The sequence below is a fragment of the Palaemon carinicauda genome, chromosome 1 (genome assembly GCF_036898095.1).
Source record: "Palaemon carinicauda isolate YSFRI2023 chromosome 1, ASM3689809v2, whole genome shotgun sequence".
NCBI lineage: Eukaryota > Metazoa > Arthropoda > Malacostraca > Decapoda > Palaemonidae > Palaemon > Palaemon carinicauda.
Genome location: NC_090725.1, coordinates 2,003,913 through 2,011,412, shown reverse-complemented (window position 1 = coordinate 2,011,412; position 7,500 = coordinate 2,003,913). Strand labels below are relative to the sequence as shown.

The following is a 7,500-nucleotide window of genomic DNA, read 5'->3' as shown; positions in this document are numbered from 1 at the left end:
TATAAAGAGCAATTGTGTGGCTATGTATAAATATATATATATATATATATATATATATATATATAAATATATATATATATATATATATATATATATATATATATATATATATATATATGTATATATATATATATATATAAATTCCTTTCACGCTAAGTGACAACCACTCGGAAAGCACAATCTCTCACAAATTGCCCAAACTGCCGTGTGGTAATTAGGAAAGGAGGAGGGGATGGGGAGAGTTGAATCTGTGTGTGCGCGTATGTACATAACTATCTTGATATTTAGCAGTTATTTTTGACGGGTTATATATATATACATATATATATATATATATATATATATATATATACTGTATATATACACATAAATATATATATATATATATATATATATATATATATAAATATCTCTATCTATATACCAAGGCACTTCCCCCAATTTTGGGGGGTAGCCGACACCAACAATGAAACAAAACAAAAAGGGGACCTCTACTCCCTATGTTCCTTCAGCCTAATCAGGGACCCAACCGAGTTCAGCTGGTACTGCTAGGGTGCCACAGCCCAACCTCCCACATTTCCACCACAGATGAAGCTTCATAATGCTGACTCCCCTACTGCTGCTACCTCCGCGGTCATCTAAGGCCCCGGAGGAAGCAGCAGGGCCTACTGGAACTGCGTCACAATCGCTCGCCATTCATTCCTATTTCTAGCACGCTCTCTTGCCTCTCTCACATCTATCCTCCTATCACCCAGAGCTTTCTTCACACCATCCATCCACCCAAACCTTGGCCTTCCTCTTGTACTTCTCCCATCAACTCTTGCATTCATCACCTTCTTTAGCAGACAACCATTTTCCATTCTCTCAACATGGCCAAACCACCTCAACACATTCATATCCACTCTAGCCGCTAACTCATTTCTTACACCCGTTCTCTCCCTCACCACTTCGTTCCTAACCCTATCTACTCGAGATACACCAGCCATACTCCTCAGACACTTCATCTCAAACACATTCAATTTCTGTCTCTCCATCACTTTCATTCCCCACGACTCCGATCCATACATCACAGTTGGTACAATCACTTTCTCATATAGAACTCTCTTTACATTCATGCCCAACCCTCTATTTTTTACTACTCCCTTAACTGCCCCCAACACTTTGCAACCTTCATTCACTCTCTGACGTACATCTGCTTCCACTCCACCATTTGCTGCAACAATAGACCCCAAGTACTTAAACTGATCCACCTCCTCAAGTAACTCTCCATTCAACATGACATTCAACCTTGCACCACCTTCCCTTCTCGTACATCTCATAACCTTACTCTTACCCACATTAACTCTCAACTTCCTTCTCTCACACACCCTTCCAAATTCTGTCACTAGTCGGTCAAGCTTCTCTTCTGTGTCTGCTACCAGTACAGTATCATCCGCAAACAACAACTGATTTACCTCCCATTCATGGTCATTCTCGCCTACCAGTTTTAATCCTCGTCCAAGCACTCGAGCATTCACCTCTCTCACCACTCCATCAACATACAAGTTAAACAACCACGGCGACATCACACATCCCTGTCTCAGCCCCACTCTCACCGGAAACCAATCACTCACTTCATTTCCTATTCTAACACATGCTTTACTACCTTTGTATAAACTTTTCACTGCTTGCAACAACCTTCCACCAACTCCATATAACCTCATCACATCCCACATTGCTTCCCTATCAACTCTATCATATGCTTTCTCCAGATCCATAAACGCAACATACACCTCCTTACCTTTTGCTAAATATTTCTCGCATATCTGCCTAACTGTAAAAATCTGATTCATACAACCCCTACCTCTTCTAAAACTACCCTGTACTTCCAAGATTGCATTCTCTGTTTTATCCTTAATCCTATTAATCAGTACTCTACCATACACTTTTCCAACTACACTCAACAAACTAATACCTCTTGAATTACAACACTCATGCACATCTCCCTTACCCTTATATAGTGGTACAATACATGCACAAACCCAATCTACTGGTACCATTGACAACACAAAACACATATTAAACAATCTCACCAACCATTCAAGTACAGTCACACCCCCTTCCTTCAACATCTCAGCTTTCACACCGTCCATACCAGATGCTTTTCCTACTCTCGTTTCATCTAGTGCTCTCCTCACTTCCTCTATTGTTATCTCTCTCTCATTCTCACCTCCCATCACTGGCACCTCAACACCTGGAACAGCAATTATATCTGCCTCCCTATTATCCTCAACATTCAGCAAACTTTCAAAATATTCCGCCCACCTTTTCCTTGCCTCCTCTCCTTTTAACAACCTTCCATTTCCATCTTTCACTGTCTCTTCAATTCTTGCGCCAGCCTTCCTTACTCTCTTCACTTCTTTCCAAAACTTCTTCTTATTCTCTTCATATGACTGACCCAATCCCTGACCCCACCTCAGGTCAGCTGCCCTCTTTGCCTCACGTACCTTGCGCTTTACTTCCACCTTTTTCTCTCTATATTTTTCATACTTCTCTATACTATTACTCTGCAGCCATTCTTCAAAAGCCCTCTTTTTCTCTTCCACTTTCACCTTCACTCCTTCATTCCACCATTCACTGCCCTTTCTCATACTGCCTCCAACAACCTTCTTGCCACATACATCACTTGCAATCCCAACAAAATTTTCTTTTACTAACTTCCATTCCTCCTCTAAATTACCAGTTTCTCTTACTCTCACCTCATCATATGCCATTTTCAACCTTTCCTGATATTTACTTTTTACCCCCGGTTTTATTAGCTCTTCAATATATTAATATATTTATATATGTATGTATATGTATTTATATGTATATATATATACATATATATATATATATATATATATATATATACATATATATATACAATATATATATACATATGTATATATATATACATATACATATATATATATATATATATATATATATATATACATATATATACAATATATATATACATATGTATGTATATATACATATACATATATATATATATATATATATATATATATATATATATATATATATATATATTCCTACACGAATACAATCTGTCGTCCTTTAATAGGAGTACATTATAGTTTTAGCAAATCTGGAAGTGGCAGCTGGAACATAGGGCCTGCCCACTTCCACGTATAAGCAACCTACACTTTAACTTTGGCTACAGTTCTGTTCACATGTACTGCTCAGTGGCATCTTAATCGAGCTTTGTTCCTACATGTGATACAAACCATTTGATAGGAGTATGCCAATTGACAAAACTGAACGGTCATTAAAGTTTTATCAAGGAAAACATTACTACTTGCCAGGTGGAAGTTTAGCCCCAGCTGCCCCACCCACCCAACAGGCAGCTCAGCCTTCACTTTGACTTCAGCCATGGCTGAGTACACACATACACAGCTGTCTTCCTTGACTTGGCTTTTAAACTAATAACTTTCTCTTTTTTCAGAGTGTTTGTGAATGGTTGTGATTTTCACCCCCACAAAACCAGAAATGCGGCTCTGCCCAGGCAAAGAAAGCCGCAGTTGTGGCCGGTATATGAATAAACCAGTGGTGGACCCTCATATGCTTTGTAATTTTTTCAGGCATCCACCTGTGAGGTGTGTAGGGAGGGGCTTTCTGTGCAGTGGATGGAATTTAAGAGAAGAAAAAGAAGTTTAAGAGGGATTCTTTGGCGTTAGATGGTACACCCAAGCTGATTCTGAAAAACTCTTTAGCTCTTTCCTCTCCTCTTCTGGAACAAAGCCGGCTGTTTCCGCTTCAGTTTTATCCAAGGCTCCATCCTTAGGGGGAACCCATTGGGGGAAGGGAGACTTCCCTTAACCCTTCAGAAGTGGTATATTGTCCTTCCTTGGTGGGGGCAATACACCCTCCCTCTCTCAACCATCGCCCACCTCTTTGATTACTATTGATTACCATAGCAAGAAATTGGATCTCCCTATGTTTTGGCCTTTGCTTGGAATTATTGGTAAACCATCAACGGAGAAACTTCTGGAGGCAATGACATCTCTTAAAACTCACAAGTTTGCTGTTGCTTCACCCCGAGTTTCCTCTGTAGAGGAAGTGCTTGATGATTTTGTTCCTGTTGCTGCTTACTCTGTGAAGGTGCAGTCTTCAATTACAGAACCCTCAACAGCTGAGAAGAAGAAGAAGAAGAAGAAGAATGTGAAGTCATCCCCTACCACATCAAAGATGATGACGATGATGTCACTTGAGCATAGGACGACTGGTCGGTTGGAGTCTTACGAGACACCAAACGATTCTTTAGAAAGAAAGCTCAGTGTAAGGTTCTGAAGCACAAGCAAAGCTTATGAAAGATTGTTATCATTAGAAACCTAGGAAAAGTATTACTAGTCAGGACTCTGGTCCCTCTCCTGGCATGGGATGCTTCCGATATGTTTTAGTGATCATTTGACCGACGAAACCTGCCATGAGGCCCATGAAGAAGAAAATGTCTGATATGCCTCCAACTCTGCCATTTCCCTGGTATCTCTTGTTCAGAGGAAAAACAAGAACGACAAGCATTTACTTGATAGATCTCTTCGTGAGAAGCGATCTCCTTGTGAGAAGTGGCCAATTGGAAGAAGTCTTGTCTCAAGCCCAAAGAGAAGGACGGAGCACCTTGGTATGTTAATAGAAATGGCAGCAGAAAGAGTTTCTCTGACAGACCATCATATCAACAAATTCTGGAAGGTTGCCCGACCCTTTCTCTCAATTGAACATTTACTAGGAAGGCAGTGGTGTCATCTTTGACACCTTTCATCGTTGGAGAAATTTGTTCCACATAGGCATCTCTACCAGAAATCACACAAGTGGTGTTTAAAGCATCACTGCTCAGCCGTCCACAATCCTCCCCACACATTGGTTCTAGTGAACACAGAGGTGAGGTAAAATTTCAGATGGTGGCTGAATGACAAGGACCTCACCAAGGGAGTTTTGCTCGACTCATATCCTCTGGAGGTACTGCTGTTCACAGATGCATTAAAGGAGGAATGGATAGCACACCTGAAGGGCAATATCGCCTCATGACTGAAGTCCATAGAAGAGAGAGGTCTACTCATAAACCTGCTGGCATTATGAGCTGGTCCTCTAGCTCTGCAAGCATTCCAACAAAGTTTGATGGGGCACTCGGTAGCATTGATGAGCAACAGCATGACCTTAGTGGCTATCGTCAACAATCTAGGAGGGACTGTATCACGGGAACTTGACCAAGCAGACACACTCTAGGGCGTTCAACAATGCTGGGGAGCTTTCGGAAAGATACATTCTGGACCAACACACTCAGCCACAGGGGTTAAGTGGTAGTCTCTTCTACCAATTGTAGAAAAGCTTCTTACACTATGGGGTTCCCAATGATCGATTTGTTCACGACACATATGGACAGGAAGCTTCCAGTGTATATTTCTCCAGTTCCAGAAAAAGAAGCATGAGTTCCAACATTCCTGGAGTAACCTGGATCCTTATGCTTTTCCACCATTCAGCCTCATTCGCAGGGTCATCAACACCGTTGGAGACCTCGAATGTTAGAATGACCTTGGTGGCTCCCAAGTGTACACAAACTGAATGATTCACAGATCTGACCCAACCTCCTCAGTCAGCCCCACGTCCATAGATTTCACAACTTGATGGAGTCCCTATCATTTCATGCATGGAGATTATACAGCATCTCATACGAGCTTACGAGTGAAAGGCTTTTAGTGAATCACTGCGAAGGACAGATCCTCTGCAGCATTCTACATAGAGAAGTAGGCCATTTTCTTTGATTGGTGTCATGGATGTGATATTTCTCTGGTAAGAGCTTCTCTGCAGGTGGTTGTCGATTTCTGATTTCCTTGTCTTTCTTCACAGGGAAAAGCACCTCTCCATTGTGGTTGTAATGTGCTCTTGTTCACCCCTGAACCAAGTTCTTAGACTGAAAGTCTTAGACATCTCCACCTCATGAGAGCTGTCTTTGTAGATGAGGAGCTTCAAACTGTCTTGCCCTCCTAGGGAACTCTTGACCTCCTGAATGGGATGTCACGAAGGTCCTCAGTGCACTAAAAGGATCAATGTATGAACCTCTTCGAGAAACGTCAAACCAGGATCTGACTCTAGAAACTATAACCCTGCTTGTGTTAGTCTCAGCGAAGATAGTTGGAGAATCACATGGCATCTCGTATGCTGTCAGTCATTCTGAGGGTTGCAAAAAAATTTCATTTTCTTTTGTCCCATAGTTCATTGCAAAAACTGATACCAGATCCTAGGTTTGAAACCTCCATCACCTCCCTTAAAGAAGCAACTAGCAATCAAGACGATCAGCTACTTTGTTCTGTGAGGACATTGAGATACTACCTCAAAAGAACAAAACACTTCAACACCAGAGGCTGTTTCTTAGCTTTGGCAAGGTTAAGCGACCGATCTCCTAAAGCACCATTTCTTTCTGACTTTGGAAAACAATCAGACGTACATATGACTCCTTGGAGGTGCAAGGCGTTCAACCCTCAAGAGTGAGGGCACACGAAGTCTGGAGTATCGGTTCAACTTTAGCCTTCCAGCAGAATCTGTCCGTAGTGCAGGTCATGAAGGCAGAAGTCTGAAAACAACAGACAACCTTCTCAGTCCACTACCTATGGGAACATACCTGCAGGTCCCTGGATACATTTTTGCTGGGACCAGTATTAGTCACTCAACAGGTAGTGCAGCGAACCTAGCTCCCCCACAGGACAAGTGTCATTACGTCTGGATAGCGGTAGTGATGTAAGTCTATAATGAAATGTATGAATGTTTGGCAATTTTCCCTTTCTTCCTTCCCTCTCTTGGGGTACAGCAGTCGAGACGTTATGTGCTGAACTGGATGCTAGATGCCGGTAAGCTATCCACTGGAGTTACTATTGTTTGCAATTAATATTGTTTTAAGGTAATTTCTTCTATCTTCCAAGCAAGGTGGAGGCTTATAATGTAAGTCTGTATAGAAAAGGTTTGTTATTTTTTTGTAAAGGTTTAGATTTCATTGATAGCAATATTTTCGGTTTGAGGATACTGTAGTGTTGCATAAAATCACAATTAAAAGAATTCATAATCTCACCGCCAAGTTACAACCCTAATACCACTCCTTCTCCAGTCTCCGCTTCAGTGTTTCACAGTAGAATGCTCCTTTTACCTCCTTGCATTTTTACCAATAGGGAGTTTATTAATTGCACGTTTTTAGTAGATTCTTGTATTCAAAGAAAGTTTATAATAAAATGTTTTTTCTTATGTTTAGTGTAATTTATCGCTATTTGTATTAAAATATGGGAAAAGTTACAAATTTATGTAGAGTGCATCCAAAAACAAGCTCTTGTTGTTGACTTTGGCGATTGCTGTTATTAATTTTAGACTTGCCATCATAATCCTTTATAATATATTTATTCATTAACATTATTTATTCACAAAACCTATATCTGAGGGAGAAATTTAGGTTAGGTTCACATTACTTGGTAT

General features: G+C 40.7%; 1 protein-coding gene across 1 annotated transcript in view; it reads right to left on the bottom strand.

The window, feature by feature from the left end:
* Positions 1 to 7,500, bottom strand: part of LOC137641356 (lysosomal acid glucosylceramidase-like) — a 26,499-nt gene that overhangs the window by 10,963 nt on the left and 8,036 nt on the right. The window lies entirely within an intron of this gene.